Here is a 17,832-nt window from a genome sequence, read left to right as displayed (position 1 = left end):
GTTGCCTTCTAGGGCAAAAAACCCTAAACTAAACATAAGTTCTACCGTCAGATCATTCGCCTAATGAACGGCCCAGATTGACTAGAAATTACTATACTTTTACAAGGCAATTTTACAGCTGTTTTTAGCTTCGGGGGCGCTGCCCCCGAAACCCCCCACCAAGGGGGGGCTCCATAAAGTCGCTTTCGCCCCCCCCTGGACCCCCCACGGCAACGATCATTTTACGGGCGGCGTTGCCGCCCCATTTTGAACTGGGGTCCAAAATGCCGGTACTATAGAAGATAATCAGGCTCCACACCCAACAATTCTCAACTCTTGCTTCCATTTCAACAAAAGACAAATCAACTACCGGCCTAGCCATTGCCAAATCCAAATAAAAAAAATCCTTAGAATGCTTACATGGTGGAAGGACAACAATTTCCTACCTATATGATTTTTCCTCTCGATGATGTACAAATCAAGTCTGGTAGAGTTTCAGAAAAACCTTATAGGGATGTTCAAAAGCAAGATACCTCTGAGGGGAATTCTCTTAAAGCCAACAAAGGTTCTGAGGAAACATCTCTTCAAAACCAAAACATTTAGAAAGAAAAAGAAAAAGAGACAACCCCCACAACTCCTATAGTTGAGCAACCTCCATGTTCATCCACACCTCCTTTCCCTGAAAGATTACAAATTGACAAAGGGGTGGAAAAAAAAATCTTATTTCCTGACTATGACTTTCTAGATAAATTAAAGAATGTCTGTATCAAGATTCCCTTACTACAAGCCATTAGAGAGATTCCTATTCTAGCAAAAACAATAAAGGAGTTGAGTCTCAAAAACCCAAGAAGGAAACCAAGAGATACAAGAAGAATCCACCTGGTAGGAAATATTGCAGATATCATGATGGGAAAATTACCATGCAGAAATATGTAGGTCCAGGAAGTCCAATTATCAAGACACATATAAATGGGATAGAAATTACAAATACTTTGATTGACTTAGGGGTTGCTATCAACATTATGAGTAGACAAACTATGGAACAACTTAAACTTCCTAATCTTCTTTTTACACCTACCTTGCTGCAACTTGCAGATAGATCGATAATCAAACCAGATGGTGTATTAGAAGACATTTCGGTCTCCTTAGATTCTTGGGAATATCCAATAGATTTCATGATTTTGACTCCCAAGAGTAATTTAGGAGGGCACCCACTTATCTTAGGAAGACCTTGGCTATCCACAACTGATGCTTTCATTAGTTGTAGATCTGGATATATGTACATTTCTGATGGTAGTTCGACAAAGAAATTCAATTCGTATCCTCCAGCAAAAGCAGTTACAGAAATAGAAGACAATGAATGGGTCGATGATGAGGACAGTATACAACCTGTCTTTACCGTTTCTAAAATTAGTGAAGATAGTCAAATTCTGAACACATTAGAAAATTTTGGAACATCTTCAGAATATGACCACACACAATTTCAGTTAGATTCTGACATTGAGTATTTATCATCAAGACAAATGTCTCTTTACTCCATGGAAGATTTTGGTATTTCTGCCATTGAGATTTTTCCAGGTAAGACATTGACTATCAACAAAAATTTGGAAAAATCACAATAGGAAGAGCTAACCAAAATCTTGCAAAAACATTCTACTACATTTGCATGGGATATACTGATATGAAAGGTATTGATCCTAAGATTTGCATCCATCATATCTATATTGAGGAAAACAGTAGACCAATCAGACAACCTCAGCGAAGGATGAATCCAAATCTTAGGGAGATAGTGAAAGAAGAGCTCCAAAAACTACTCAATGTAAACTTCATTTATCCAATTTCAGATAGCCGATGGGTTTCTCCATTGGTTATAGTACCCAAAAAGAATGATAAATGGAGGGTATGCATTGATTACAGGGAATTGAACAAAGCAACCTTGAAGGATCACTTTCCTTTACCCTTTATTGATCAAGTATTAGATACATTAGCAGGCAAAAAGTACTTTTCATTTCTAGATAGTTTTAGTGGTTATAATCAAATTCTGGTAGCACCTGAGGATCAGGATAAGACCACATTTACCTATCCATGGGGAGATTTTGCTTATCGAGTGCTTCCTTTTGGACTATGTAACGCACCCGTGACATTCCAAAGAGCAGTACTAGGAATTTTTCTGATCTAATCCATGATTGTGTAGAGGCTTATATGGATGATTTTACAGTTTATGGTGATTCGATCGAAGAGGCATTAGAAAATTTGGAAAAAGACCTTATAAGATGTAAAGAGACAAACCTTTCATTAAGCCATGAAAAATGCTTTATGATGTTTATTGAAGGTATTGTTTTAGGACATCATATTTCAAGGGATGGGATTAAAGTTGATAGATCAAAAGTTGAAGTCATCTCCAAATTGACTATTCCAAATTGTCAAAGAGATGTTAGAAGCTTTCTAGGATTTACTGGATATTATAGAAGATTTATAGAAAAATTCACTAAAATAGCATCTCCGCTCTTTAAACTTCTTACAAAAGACTGTGAATTCAAATGGGATCTTGATTGTCAATCAGCATTTGAAACTTTGAAAACAAGAATATCTGAAGTGCCTATCTTGAGAGGACCAAATTGGAAACTCCCTTTCCATATTTCTACAGATGCTTCAGATACATCTTTAAGGGCTGTGTTGGGTCAGAAAGATTTAGTTCCTTATGCCATTTACTATACCAGTTAAAATTTAACTCCCACTGAGTTGAACTATACTATGAATGAAAAAGAGTTCTTAGTTGTTGTTCATGCAATCAATAAGTTTAGACATTATATAACAGGCTATGAAACTTTTATTCATATTGATCATTCTACAATTAGATATCTAATGAAGAAACCTGTTACTAATGTCATAGTTACAAGGTGGCTCCTACTTTTAGAGGAATTCAATATTACTGTGTTAGATAGACCAGGGAAACAAAATACAGTAGCTGATTTCTTGTCTAGGATTCAGAATACTAAAGAAGATTCTCTTGTAGAGGATAAGTTTCTTGATGAATATTTATTTGTAGTAACTACTAAGACCCCTTGGTATGCAGATATAACTAACTATTTGGTTACAGGGAAACTACCTCCACATTTACTTCCTGGTGAAAGAAGAAAGATTATTTAGGAGAGTTCAAAATATTCATGGATTTCTAACGAATTGTTTAAAACAGGGCCAGATCTTGTGATCAGAAGATGTGTTAGGGAAGATGAAATGTATGATATCCTCAAAGCATGTCATGATGAACCATGCGGCAGACACTTTGCTGAAAAAATGACAGCCTATAAAATCCTCTCTTTAGGATATCATTGGCCATCCCTCTTCAAAGATGAAAAACAATATGTCAAAAGGTGTGACAGCTGCCAAAGAGTAGGGAAACCTACCCTTTCAAATGAAATGCGATTGCAACCACAGGTACTCATCGAACCCTTTGAAAAATGGGCTTTAGATTTCATTGGACCTATTAACCCACCATCTAAACAAAGAAAGTATATACTGGTATGTACTGATTATGTCACCAAATGGGTAGAAGCCAAAGCATTATTTACAGCTACTAAGAATTCAGTTGTTAGTTTTCTTTATGAGGATATTTTTACTTGCTTTGGTGTTCCAAGATAAATTGTGACAGATCAGGGAAGTCAATTCACATCCAACCTGGTGGAGAAGCTGATGGAAGAATACAAAATCAAGCACAGAAAATCTACTCCTTACCATCCGCAAGCAAATGGTCAAGTGGAGTCTACAAACAAAGTTATGGAAGGCATCATCACCAAAATTGTTCATCTACATAGAAGAGATTGGGCAGAAAGGCTTCCTGAAGCCTTGTGGGCCTACAGAACTACATGGAGAAATACAACATGACATTCTCCCTATGAACTTGTTTATGGGAAAGAAGTCCTGCTCCCCATTGAGTTCCAAGTCAAAACTTTCAAGATGGCAGTTTAATTGGGAATAGATTTTTCAGAAGCCCAAAAGTATAGAATGGAGCAGTTGAATGAGCTATATGAGATCAGACAAGAGGCGATCCTAAGAACTGATCTAGTTCAATATCAAAGAGCTAAGTGGCATGACAAATACATCAAGGAGAAAAAGTTTCAAGAAGGAGATTGGGCATTGCTATTTGATTCCAAGTTTAAAGATTTTAAAGGAAAATTTCAGACTCATTGGCTTGGACCATATGAGATTGACAAAATCTTTAGCAATGGAGCGGTAAGAATCAAAACCATTGATGAAAATCAAACTCCTCTTATTGTAAATGGCCACAGATTAAAGATCTATCATAAGCCACTATCAAAAGAGGAATTTGTCAAAATCTTTCAAGATAGTTCTGCAATAAGGTTGGTGAAGAAGAATCCTTCTTCTCCACAAGCATAGCCTTTGTTCCTTTCTGTTTCTAAAAAAAAAAATTGATATGTATAACCTGAAAACCAATCACTGATTGGCAGTCTTATACAGAAAATGTAGGAATTTACAAGGTAAGTTCCTCAGAAAGAATACCAAAAGGACACCGCTCACAACCAGATCTCAAATCAATACACCAGTATTTTTGACGTGGTTAAAACCCTCAGAGTGCAAGGAGGGAAACAGTCCACGGCCTGTCCCAACGTGGGTACAGACAATTTATTAATCAAAGAATGAAAATTTACATAAGCTTCTCTCATGCACGGATTACCCGAACAATGACCCTCCATGCGCTTTAAATAGAACTCATGGACCAATCGGGTGTCAAGCCACGGATCAAGTGTCGATAATACCGAGGTGAGAGTGAACCGTCGGATCACTACATATCGTGACCGTCGGATTGTAAGTTACAATATGTACAACGGTAAAGAAACACACTTTACCTAACTCTATACCTAACTCTAAACTAGACCAAGTTGAACTTAACTATATCCTATGTGTCGGAATATCCTAACATCCCCCCTTAAGAACAACTTGGGATAGGATTGAAGGATTTACAAATATGACACAATAGGAGAAGGAAGGAGGCACTAGAGCCTATCCCCCCTTAGCGACAACTTCCTGAACTCCAAGCATATATCGAAGTTTAGTGAACTTCGCCTCTGTGAGAGCCTTTGTGAAGATGTCTGCAACCTGATCATCTGTTGGACAATATTGCACTTCAAGAACATGGTCATGAATGAGCTTTCTGATGAAGTGCATGTGTAGTTCATGTGTTTGCTGCGCTGATGCTGAACTGGATCTTTGCATAGCTGAATGGCACTTTGATTATCACACCAAAGTGTGGTTGGATGCTGCTGCTCAAAGCCAAACTCTGATAGGATCTGACGAAGCCACAAGGCTTCCTTACTAGCTTCCACGGCACCACGATACTCTGCTTCTGCTGACGAAAGAGAAATGGCAGCCTGTTTCTTACAAGCCCATGTAATAGGTCCTGAACCAAGAGTGAAGACATAACCGGCAGTAGACTTCCGATCATCAGGGTCACCAGCCCAATCAGAATCAGTGAAACCAACTAACAGAGGAGCTGCTTTGGCACTGTAATGAATCCCAAACTGTACTGTACCTCGAACATAACGAAGTATTCTTTTGGCTGCTTTCCAATGACTTTCACGGGGGTTTTGCATAAAACGAGCAACAAGGCCAACAGCAAAGGAAAGATCAGGACGAGTATGGGTTAAGTACAAGAGTTTTCCTACAAGTTGACGGTATAAGGTAGCATCAACTTCAGGAGAAGTACAAGAGACTGAAAGTTTGACTCCAGACTGAAAGGGAGAAGGGGCTGGCTTACAGTCTTCCATGTGAAAATGACGAAGAATATCACAAGCATACTTGGACTGGGAAAGGGAAATACCTTCCTTGGATTGCAAGACTTGAAGACCGAGAAAATAGTGTAAGTGTCCTAAGTCTGTCATTTCAAATTTCTTTTTAAGGATAGACTTCACATGGTTTATAAGGTTGGGATCACTACCAGTAAGGATAAGATCATCAACATAAAGAACAAGGATGATAAGAGAGTCACCCACTTTCTTGGTGTAGACAGTATTGTCAGAATGACACCTAGAAAAGCCAGATTCTAAAAGAAAGCTATCCATTTTGGCATACCAAGCCCGAGGAGCTTGCTTGAGACCATAAAGGGATTTCTTAAGTCGACACACAAGGCTGGAGTCTGTTTGTATGAAGCCAATGGGTTGTTCCATATAGATTTCTTCCTGCAAGTCCCCATGCAAGAAGGCAGATTTAACATCCATCTGATGGACTTCCCATTTTAAAGAGGCAGCAAGGGAAAGAACAAGGCGGATAGAGTTCATTTTGGCAACAGGGGCGAAGGTTTCAGTGTAGTCAATGCCTTCAACCTGTGAAAAGCCCTTAGCAACTAGACGAGCCTTATGTTTATCAACTTTCCCATCTGGTCCATACTTGGTTCTGTAAACCCATTTGCATCTAACAAGTTTGCGTCCCTTTGGTAGAGGAACAAGATCCCATGTATCATTTGTCATCAATGAATGATATTCTTCATTCATAGCTGCTTCCCAATGTGGATGGCCTGAAGCTTCTGCAAAAGTGTCAGGATCATGATTTACTGGAGCTTGAGCCAGTAAAGAAGAGGCTCTTTCAAACTGAGAACGGGTACGTCGCTGATCTGTAGGATCACCGGCAAGATCACCTGCTGCATCCCGAGTAGCACGGACCCATCTTGGAAGTTGAGGATCCTGAGAAGGTGGGGGAGGATTATCATCCTCGCTTTCATCATCAGAAGAAGAAATGTTTTCAAATATAGAAGAGATAGGAAGAGGTGGCACATCCGCCGGACTAGGCTCGCAGGCCGATTTATTTTCATCAAATTTTACATCTCTTCTAATGATAACATTTTTGGACTTAAATGGAATAAGTCTATAACCTTTTACATCTTCAGAATATCCAACAAAAGTACATTTCTCACTCTTAGGTTCTAAAGCTTTATGCTTTTCATCTGGAATATGGGCCCATGCTTCACTTCCAAACACACGAAAGTGACTTACATCTGGTTTAATGGAACTCCAAGCTTCTTCTGGAGTGATATTCTCTAGAACCTTAGTAGGAGTGCGATTGATTATATAATTTGCACAATTAATTGCTTCGGCCCAAAAACTAAGACTGAGTCCTTTAGATTGCAGCATACAATTAGCCATTTCCTTTAAGGTGCGATTTTTCCTTTCAGCTACACCATTTTGTTGTGGAGTGTATGGAACAGTATGTTGCATTTGAATTCCATTTTCGGTGCAAAAGTTGATGAATGCGTTTTTAACATATTCTCCACCATTATCAGTTCTTAGCTTAAGAATTTGATGTCCAGATTGTTTTTCAACAAATGCTTTGAAGGCCAAAAAAGTGCTAAATACTTCGCTCTTGAGTTTTAAGAAGTATACCCAAGTGCGTCTAGAGAAATCATCAATGAAAGTTAAGAAGTACTTGCAGCCAGAGAATGAAGCAACAGGAAGAGGACCACATAAATCACTGTGCACAAGCTGTAAAGGGGCTGAGGCGTGCCAAGAGGCACGTTTGTCAAAACTGTCCCGATGATGTTTTCCGAGTACACATCCGGAACAAACACCATCTTTGCAAGATACCATAGGAAGACCTGTCACCATATTTTCTTTACATAGATGCTGAAGGGAGCGATAGTTTAAGTGACCAAACCGCTCATGCCAAAGTTTGCTCACTTCATCATTATGAGCAACAAACACTGAGGGAAGATGGGATGACCCAAAGTTGTGAAACTTATACAACCTTTTGGAATCATCAGCAAGACCAGTAGCTAGAATCTGTTTAGGATCTTTTAGATCCTTGATTACAACATCATGAGGTGAAAATTCAACAATTTTACCTTCACCTGAATGAGTTATCTGATAGACAGATAGAAGGTTGCAGGATAAGTTTGGAACACATAATACATCATTGAACTGACCATTGTCTAGATGAACAGTTCCAGTCCCTACAACATTAAGAGATCTATCATCACCAACATATATATTTTTGGTGTAACAATCATTTAAAGAAGAAAACATGGCTTGGTTTTTGGCCATGTGACAAGAGGCTCCAGAATCAATGAGCCACTCATGAGAATGAGAAGAAGAAGAAGATACATTTAATGCATAACCAGACTGAGATGATTGACGATGACATGCAGAAAGTGCCGTTCCGGAAGTTGAAGTTGAAGTAGGCTCCAGATGGATGTTATGTTTCTTCATTGCGGCTTCCAAGGCTTCCATCTTCTTAAAGCATTTAGATTCTAAGTGGCCATCTCGATTACAAAAGTTACAATGTCTGTCAGTCCTCTTCCATTTGTTTTTATTGGTCTTGTCATTTTGCTGAAATGATCTTTCATCTTGAGGCTGAGTTGGTTTAGGACCATTCCTTTGAGGATAAGACTTCTTAGGATTCTTTGAATTTGGTTGCTGCTGGGCGGCTAACGCTTTCGAGGAAGAGTTTCCAAGATTAAGAAGACCAAGGTGTAAGAGTTTTTCTTGTTCTCTTATTAAGGAATCACAAAAGGAGTCAAAGGAAGGGGGTTTGTAGTCTTTGCCTTGACAAATGAAAGCCTCCCTTGTAGAATGGAAAGTGGAAACAAATACAGAGTAGGCTGGTCCCAACTTAGTAAGGATGGAATAAATAAGGTTACCATCTTCTTTCTTAACTTTAACACCTTCCAAGAGATATCTAAGGGTCTTGAATTTGGACAAGAAATCTTCAATGCAAGAAAAATTATTAGGATCCAAAGTAAGCAACTCATTCTCAAGTTGATGGGCTCTAATTTCATTTTTAATCCCAAAAACTTTAGCAAGTTTTTCTAATGCTTCATGAGGAGTTTCAATTTCTGCAATGTGGAATCTAAGATCAGGAGAAACAGACATTCCTATCAAACCACGTGCTTGATCTTGTCTATTTTCCCATTTTTCGGCCTTGTCTTCATCTTTGGGTTTCTTCTCTTGGTCTGTGGCTATTCTGAAGAGACCTTTACTTCTAAGTAAATCTCCCATGTAGGCTACCCATTGGAAGTAGTTAGTGCTGTCAAGAATGACTTGGCATGGACTTTCCATTTTTAAAAAAAAACTGAAGCTGAAGATGCTGAAAGTAAGTGGTCCAATGGAGAGATCTCGAAAAAATAGGCGGTTTTAAAAAAAACGGCTCTGAAAAAGGCTTCCGGATGAAGAAGTTATGGCTTTTTGAAAAAAATTGTTGACGTTGCCGGCAAAGTGCGCGAATGTGCGGGAATGAAAAAATCCGCCCCCACAAAATGGAGACTTGAACCCAAGACCTCTACTCTCTTAAAAAGTCTTTGAACCAATTGATCTATACAAAATATTTGAGAGAGAGAGAGAGAGAGAGAGAGAGAGAGAGGGGGGGGGGGGGGGGGGCTCGATTTGCGTGCTTGCCTTGGGAAGGCTCTTTTCCCCTACAAAACACAAAACACAAAACCCAACACGAATATGCAAAGAAAAACGAACCTTGCGGCTCAAAGTTAGCTTTAGCCAAAAAACTAGAATTTTTTTAAAAAAAAAAAAATCTCAAAGTTAGCTTTTAACCGAAAAACTAAATATTTTTCTCAATGTTTCTGATTTTCCAAGATCACACTAAGGTGCAGGGAAAAGAGCATACGCATGAGAAAAATCCTTTCTTTCTGTTTCTGATTTGCCCAGATCGCACAGAGTCGCAGGGCAAAGAGCATACGCAGAAATGAAAGGTATAGATCCGGGAAAAAAAAAAGGCTAAATAAACCGAAACCGAAATAAGCAGAGAGAAAATGACAGTAAACTGCAAAAAAAAAACACTGTATACCTCCCGATCTGAAAAATGACGCAGCTAGGGCTACCGGAAACCTTTTCGCGTGAAACGAAAGGGGTTCCTCACTGAAACAGATGCTCCGAACGCAACAGAGCAGTCCTCTCGGCCCGAAAGCAGTCAGAAACAACAGATCTAGGAAACGACAGCCACATGCAGTTCTACCGGCTTCAGATTTGGATCACCAACGGACGCGGCCCTCAAATAGCTCTGATACCATGTAGGAATTTACAGGGTAAGTTCCTCAGAAAGAATACCAAAAGGACACCGCTCACAACCAGATCTCAAATCAATACACCAGTATTTTTGACGTGGTTAAAACCCTCAGAGTGCAAGGAGGGAAACAGTCCACGGCCTGTCCCAACGTGGGTACAGACAATTTATTAATCAAAGAATGAAAATTTACATAAGCTTCTCTCATGCACGGATTACCCGAACAATGACCCTCCATGCGCTTTAAATAGAACTCATGGACCAATCGGGTGTCAAGCCACGGATCAAGTGTCGATAATACCGAGGTGAGAGTGAACCGTCGGATCACTACATATCATGACCGTCGGATTGTAAGTTACAATATGTACAACGGTAAAGAAACACACTTTACCTAACTCTATACCTAACTCTAAACTAGACCAAGTTGAACTTAACTATATCCTATGTGTCGGAATATCCTAACAGAAAATACAGGGAGAAAATCAAGAACTCCTGACACCCTATATTTTCCAAAAAAAATCTCTCTCATTTCACAGTTTTGTGACACTCCACTTCATTTCATTCCACTTCATCCCACTCCACTTCATTTCATTCATTTCATTTCATTCCGCCAATAAAAGTTTTTTTCATGACCATTTTCATTCATTCAGTCATCATTTATCCATCTCCATTCAGTCATATGATTACTGTGTCAATTTTCGCAGCTGAACCCAGTTTTCGCAGCCAGAAGCAGTTTCCACAACCATCACTCTGTTTTTCAACACTGACAGCCATATGTTAGTTAAAATATCATGAAATTCAAATGCAGGTATGACCAAGCACATATTTTAAAGACATGAGGCACTTAAAAGCATCAACAAGGAGCAGCTGATCAAAGGTTAATGGACAAAAAGCGGAAAAAATTCCAAGGTATGAGTAAGGTTTATTTCAAATAGCATTTAGAGCACATTTTATATAGTTTTGAAACAATGGCTCCATTATATGCAATGATTGGCGTTGATAGCTCCATAACCGTTCCACGACCTTTATATGATTCCTCCACAAACCTTGCATTTATTTTCAAACGGCCTCATGATCAAGCCTCTGGATTTAACTCGTGTTTGGCTATACTTTGACACTCCACCTGTAATTATGGGGACGTGGTTGATTTGATCACGACTCTTCTCCGCTGCACAAACTCCGCAGCCATTTCTTGAGCATGTTTGTGTCTACTTCATAGACATCTAGTTTAAAACTTTGTCGGGCTCATTTTACTCCATTACTATTCTATTGAAGTCATGTTTGCATTCCTACCCTGTTCACATAAGCCTTTGCTCCACTGCATAAACTCACTCCCGCTACCTGTTCACTGTTTTCCATTTACAGTCACTAGTTTTTCTCCATAAATCATGTCCATTTCCTGCTAACCCAACCGTCTCACCTCTGTTCATCCAATACCCATGCAGACGTGTGTAAGACAGGAGGAAAGAATGGGTCCTCTGTTGAGAGCAGAACTGGAAGGGCCCAAATATATGGAAAGGTATCCGCAAGTGAAAAGAATGCTAAGGAAGGCCCAGTGGTTACAATTTATTCAAAAATTCAGAGGCTACAACAAGGAAGTTACGAAGACTTTTGCGAGGTCCTTTGACGGCATAGAAGCGGAGGTTGGAGACCTTAAATTCTCAATCACAGAGGCATCCATAGCAGCTGCAACTGAACTCCCACAGGAGGGAGAATGGTGGTTCAAAAATAAGAGCTTTGACGAGAGAGCATGGAGGGTTATCCTGCGAAATCCAGGTATGGATGTAACCATCTTTAATCAAGGAATCCCTGTCTCTGATTTACAAGAAAAATGGGATAGTTTACTATTAATAATCTAGAAATTCATTACATGTGAGGGACGATTTGGGTCAATGTACATGTACCACACCCGGTCGCTGATGAATTTTCTAGAAAACCAAACTATTAATTTGCCCTACTTCTTGTTAAATAGCCTAAAAAAAATGTCCACCGCAATCCAAAAGAATCTGGGAGACATAGAACCCCATTTATATTATCACGGACTTGTGAAGATTTTGATAGAAAAACAATTAAAAGAAAAGAAGGACATGTGGGAGCAGTTTTTGGTTAGAAATTTCTTTAAAGATCCACAAGAAACCCCTAAAAGCAGCACATCAAGGAGAAGTAGAAGAAAGAAAGCAAGTGATAAAATTCAGGATACCCCTACTAACATAGTCAAAGAAACTAGTAGGGAAGAAAAACTGTCTGAAGGTAGGAAGTAAAGCACTGAGGGTATGAAGCCAAGAAAATCAAAAGGGAAAAGAAGTATTGAGGCTATCTGTCAAATCCTAGAACCTTCCTCAGAAGAGGACCACCAAATACTGTATGAAAGACTAGTTTACCTTCAGGAACAGTCAGCTGTAGCAAAGAACAAAGGCAAAGAAAAACAGAGTTCTAGCCCACAAAATTTGAGAAGAAGTTCCAGACTTAAAGGGAAATTGAGAAAAATACAAATTAAAGGGCCCCACTTTATTGATTTAGGAGGGGAAACACCGGAACAACCTTTAGCAATTCCTCATGGCCGTGGTCCCTACCATACTCCTATTTCTTGGCTAGATTTTGAAATCAGTCCTTCTCAAAAGGATTTTGGGGTCAAACCAAGAAAAACCACAACTACGATAAACCCGAACCAGCAAGAAATGTATGATTATATAGAGTCCTTGGAGAAAACGGCCACAGATCCAGGCACTTCATCTGCCCAGCCTAATACAGCTCAAGAAGCTCAAATCCAATCACTAAAACAGGAAGTTTTTGAGCTGGAGGTCTTAAATAGACACATCAAAAGAGAAAATGAAACATTGAAGGAACAGGGCAGGTTAGATAAGATTATTCATGACAACACCATGTTGCATCTTGGGCTATGGCAGAAGAAAAATAGAAAATTAAAGAAAAAGAATAGAAGGTTGAACAGGGCTCTCATCAACCTTAAATTCAGGTGTCTAATGAGGAAGCCGAGGATGGTAGTGGTCCCAAGAAAGAAGAAAAGAAGGTTGGATGTATTGGTAGAGGTCTTAGAACACACGAATTGAAAGGAGGGTGATCAAAGTTTTGGTTGCATAGGGACATGCAACACCTTCATAGTGGGGGTATGTAGATCTTTGAAATTACACCTCTCCTACACATTTTCCCAGACTTTTTCCCCTCACCAGCACTCCATAAGCTATCAGATATCATTGCATATTGATTCTAAAAGAGCATTTAAGTGGTTTTTTGACTATGTTTTTGTGTTTGCTGTTTGAACTAGATTTTGCTCATTAACTGCAGAATCCAGTCACTTTCCGCAGCTAATTCAACTTTCCGCGGCTGTTTTTGTTAAACTCTAGGTTGCAGGTGTCACCATGCAAAACAAGCCACATGGGAAAGTTAGAAATGACCTATACATGGATTAGTTCGTATTGGTTCAGCCGAATTCATCAAGGGAAGCTGTGGTCAATGGTGGTCAAACGGTGGTCCAACGTAAGAGTCCTACAGCAGTCGGACTCTGTTTTCAAACACGTGAAGGATTCTGAAGGATGCGTGGCCATTCCTAAATCTCTGGGTTCATGTTGCCACCTGTATACTGCCCCACGATGTGAATCCAACAGCCACAGTTGATAGATTTAATAGTCTTGGCAACCATTATGCTAAATCCATGGATGTTGTCTTTTACGTGTCTCTGTTCACGTAGTTTTATAGGAAAACAATTATGTAACCTTTGTTATAAATAACACGTTTCCATACGCATAGAATTAGTCTTTTTTTGAATGTAATTTGGCTGTTCAAAGTTCACTGTGCTGTGACACTAGTCTTATTACTGTAACTGTGTTTTGAAATATATAAGAAGACTCTGTTTCTACATGATTGCGTGAACATAATTTTGGATTAATAGCCTGTTGACCGAGGCTGTGCAGAAGGCCCTATACGCTGAGGTTTCGTTTTCCTTGTTGCTGTAAAGTTTTGTGCATTGTTTCCTTATTTCCATTGCATATATTCACCTGTGTATATTTCAATTGTTATGGTATTAACATTTCACTTCTGTTCATGATTTTACAAGCTTTGTATGACGTTGATCAGTGTATGTATGTTTCAGGATAGAGTAGGCAGCCCGGGCATCTGCATATAATTTTCGCAATGACTAGTGACATGGGATTAATTCTCTGCTGACTTTGCTTTTCTTAGTTTTTTTAATTCCAGTTCTGTTTTGTTGATTTCAGTCTTGTTCATTTGCTTTGTTAGTTAGTTTAGAGATCAACTCGCTCATGTCATTTACGATTACCTCTGAAAGCCATAGCTAGACTAACTGGCGAGGAATCAGATTGTTAATGTTGTGAATTGATTTTAGTTTTAGTTTTATGCAATTAGATATCAAATTGCTCATGTCATTGACGATTACCTTCAAAAGACATAGCTAGACTAACTGGCGAGGAATCAGATTATGAATGTTGTGATTTGATTTTAGTTTTACTTTTCTGCAATTAGATATCAGATTTCTCATGTCATTGACGATTATCTCCGAAAGCCATAGCTAGACTAACTGGCGAGAAATCAGATTATGAATGATGTAATTTGATTTTAGTTTTACTTTCTTTGCAATTTTTTATTTCTTTGAGTGCAATAGCTTAAATCATTTTCTATATTTAGACAACAGCAGAGATAATAGTTTCATGATCAGTAGTTCATTATTTACTTGTTTTAAATAGCAGCACATTTTTCATTCTTGTTCAAGTATTAATGTCATCACTAGTATATTCTAAGATCTTCTAAAGTGTTAAGTGATGGAAACCATTATAGAGGACATAATTGTCTAAAATCCATATCCATGCTTGCCTTCTAAAGACTCAGAAATAGGCTTTCCATTCACATTAGGAGATAAATGAAGATAAAAACCCCCAAAACAAAATAAAAATTGAAAAACGACAAAAATATAAGAAAGAGGCTATCTTGCACATATAGTGCGCCACACTTCATCAGTTTACGACTCCCGGATTGATAACTAATGTAGCACTTTAGGACACACTAAATTGACCAAACAATCTACCTGCTGGCTCATGTTTGTTCATTATAAAGCATATACAATCATCTTTTGTCTTAAAGATTGCAGAAGTTTTTTTAGGGTTTCATTGTTATTAGGTCTAGGGTTTCATAAAAAAAAAGTGTTTCAAAGTGTTCAATAACAACCAGCAGGCCATGAAGAGGTTCCAGTCTAAATAAATTTCATCATCAAGTGCACAGAGATGTGTCTTTCCTCAAAACTCTGTTTTGAGGAAAAACAAAGTATTTTTGCTTTTATGGTACAAATTTATGTAATTTTATTTTATTCATATGTAAATCACTCCACCTGTAACCCTAGTCTCTTTCCCTAGCTCCAGTAGCTCCAACCACCTGCAAAAAAAACAAAGCACAGGTCATTCAGTCCATCACAAGTTCTAATAAAGTGAAAAAGCTCAAAATAGAGTCAAAAACCAAGTCATTTTCAAAACATTGTAAAAATGGGTTTTATGAGCCAAAAATTTAAAAGCTCCTTGTTTATAAGTCATTCCTTCAATTTGAAAAGTTCATTTGCACTCCAAGACAAAGTGGAAGCAAGGAAAAGTCATGTTGGTGAGCAAGTGAGAGGAATTGGTGAAAATCGGCCAAAAAATAGAGGTGCGACGCATTGGGTAGGTGATGCGATGCACTGGGCTTCGACCTCCAGTTCAAAATTGCATGGACACGGCCAAGAAATTTTGACAGGTTTTGAGCCCTCAAAAAGGTCAAAAACACTCAAAAAATGACCTTACTGCCCCTATTTCGACACACAGGAAGCAATGTTGGGAGAACTGACTTTTGGAGGGGAAAATGGATGCCAAATTGAAAAATTCCACTTGGGTTGGAAAGTAGACAGGCAGAACTTTCCAAAATCACACTTGGATTTAATTTGGACATCAGGAAGGCCTCCAAAAGTGGGTCCAAACAGGAGTTATGCATAGAGAATCAGGCGCGGCGCATAGAGGAAAAATTGCCAGTTTGACCAAGTATTACTTTGTTTTTCGCCTAGCTTTGGCCAGTTTGACTTTTTCACTTTCTTAATGGCAAATTTGTGATGTAATTTAATGTACATTGATGGATCGTGATGTAAATATGTCAAATGTTCACTTGTAGAGGTAGATTCATCAGTTTAAAAGTTGTTTGAAACTGAATGAATAAGTTCCCTTGTTTCTAGAGGCAAGCTGTTCCAATGCCTAATTTGTAGTTCTTAGTTTAGAATTAGTTGGAACAACTCCTAAACTCGTGATCTCGACCCCTAGAGGCTAGGATGAGTTGTTGTTTGCCTATATCTTATGTTTTTCAGTCATTAGCATGGTTGGACTTTTGAGAAAGCCTTGAGCTTCATTGTATATTCATATCAACATTTTGGCTAAGGAATTGAGATCAAGATTTGCAGCACTCTTTGGGATCCTTGTGGAATTTTGTTTTGGTACAGTGCTTTCCTTTGTAATTGTGAATTTATTTATGTGATTGCATGCCATTATCTCTCTTATTTCTTCTCAGCTAAATCAAACAAGAGTATAAGAAGAATCCATTGAAATTGTAGTGCTCTACTTGAGGTTTGCTTTAGTCTTCGATGTTTTCAGCTGTTTGGAGAGGATCCATGAGTTTTATTGCCCTATTCAACTCCTCACCTATCTAATCCTTCCATCTCATTCAATTTAAAGTGCCAAAAACAATTGCCTACCTTGCCCCATTGAGATCTCTGCAAGATTGAGCCTCATTCCCCACATCCAAAATCTACCTTTCCATCTGAGCCAACCAAAACATCATTTTATTCAATAAAACGTTTTCATACATATACCTAGCCTAAGATCAGTATTTCTATCAGTCATCTCAAGCCCTCATTGGTCATAATTTGCTGAGATTGACCCAGAGAGAGCCTTCTCCCGACTTGGTAGGGCTAGCTACTAGGTTAAGCATGGTTTGATGTTGGCCCTGGATCCTACATTCCTTAGCCTAAGGTAAATCTAGGCACTAACACAAGTGAACACATCTACATCAAAATATGGGATCAAGCTATGTGATTTTATTAATGCATAAAATCAACTTGCAACAAAGCAAAGCAAACCATACAAAATCGAGATGAAATCCCGCATACAAAAATATAGATAAAAAGGTGCTCAGGGAGATTTATACATACAAAGGTAAGTGGTGTAGTGGCTTTGGTTCTTAATCCCATTTTTAATATGAAGGATTCAAGTTATCTTATCAAGTGGACAAGTTACAACCTCACTATTGAATTTTGCTTTAGAAAGGTAATTTCATGATTGTTAATTATGCATTGATTTATTTCCTAACAAGAAATCACCCAATAGTTATAACACACCTCCAATACATATAAAACCCCTCTACCCTATGCATCTCTCCATAAAAATACATGTAAATCCACTTCAATTAAAAATGTCTCTCTCCTCTTAATCTGAAACAATATATTGACTTGATTTTTCACAATTTTAAAATCTCTTTATGAATGAATGTGATAAGAGATTGGCCAACAAGTGAAGCCCTTATTCCTCACTAGAGGGATTCAACTTATGGCACTCAAATATAATAATACATGTGTACATATCAAGGATCCAAGTCCACCTATATGTTCTTTTTAGGGTCAATGTTGTTAACTATGTTCCATTCAGTATTTCTCAATACTATGAGGTGGCCATGTGGGCACCTAAAAGTAGTGATTGAGCTTATGAAACTTAGAGATCATGAATCCCACACATGTCATGTACAAACCTAAGTGTTATGTTTTCCTCAAGGCCTACCAAGGATCTTACCATGCTTGGG

This window comes from Pinus tabuliformis, chromosome 5_2, assembly GCF_031772625.1.
Source record: "Pinus tabuliformis cultivar Carrire ecotype Pingquan chromosome 5_2, CPIR1, whole genome shotgun sequence".
Taxonomy (NCBI): Eukaryota; Viridiplantae; Streptophyta; class Pinopsida; order Pinales; family Pinaceae; genus Pinus; species Pinus tabuliformis.
The sequence above is the reverse complement of the archived record's forward strand: the minus strand, read 5'-3'. Positions refer to the sequence as shown.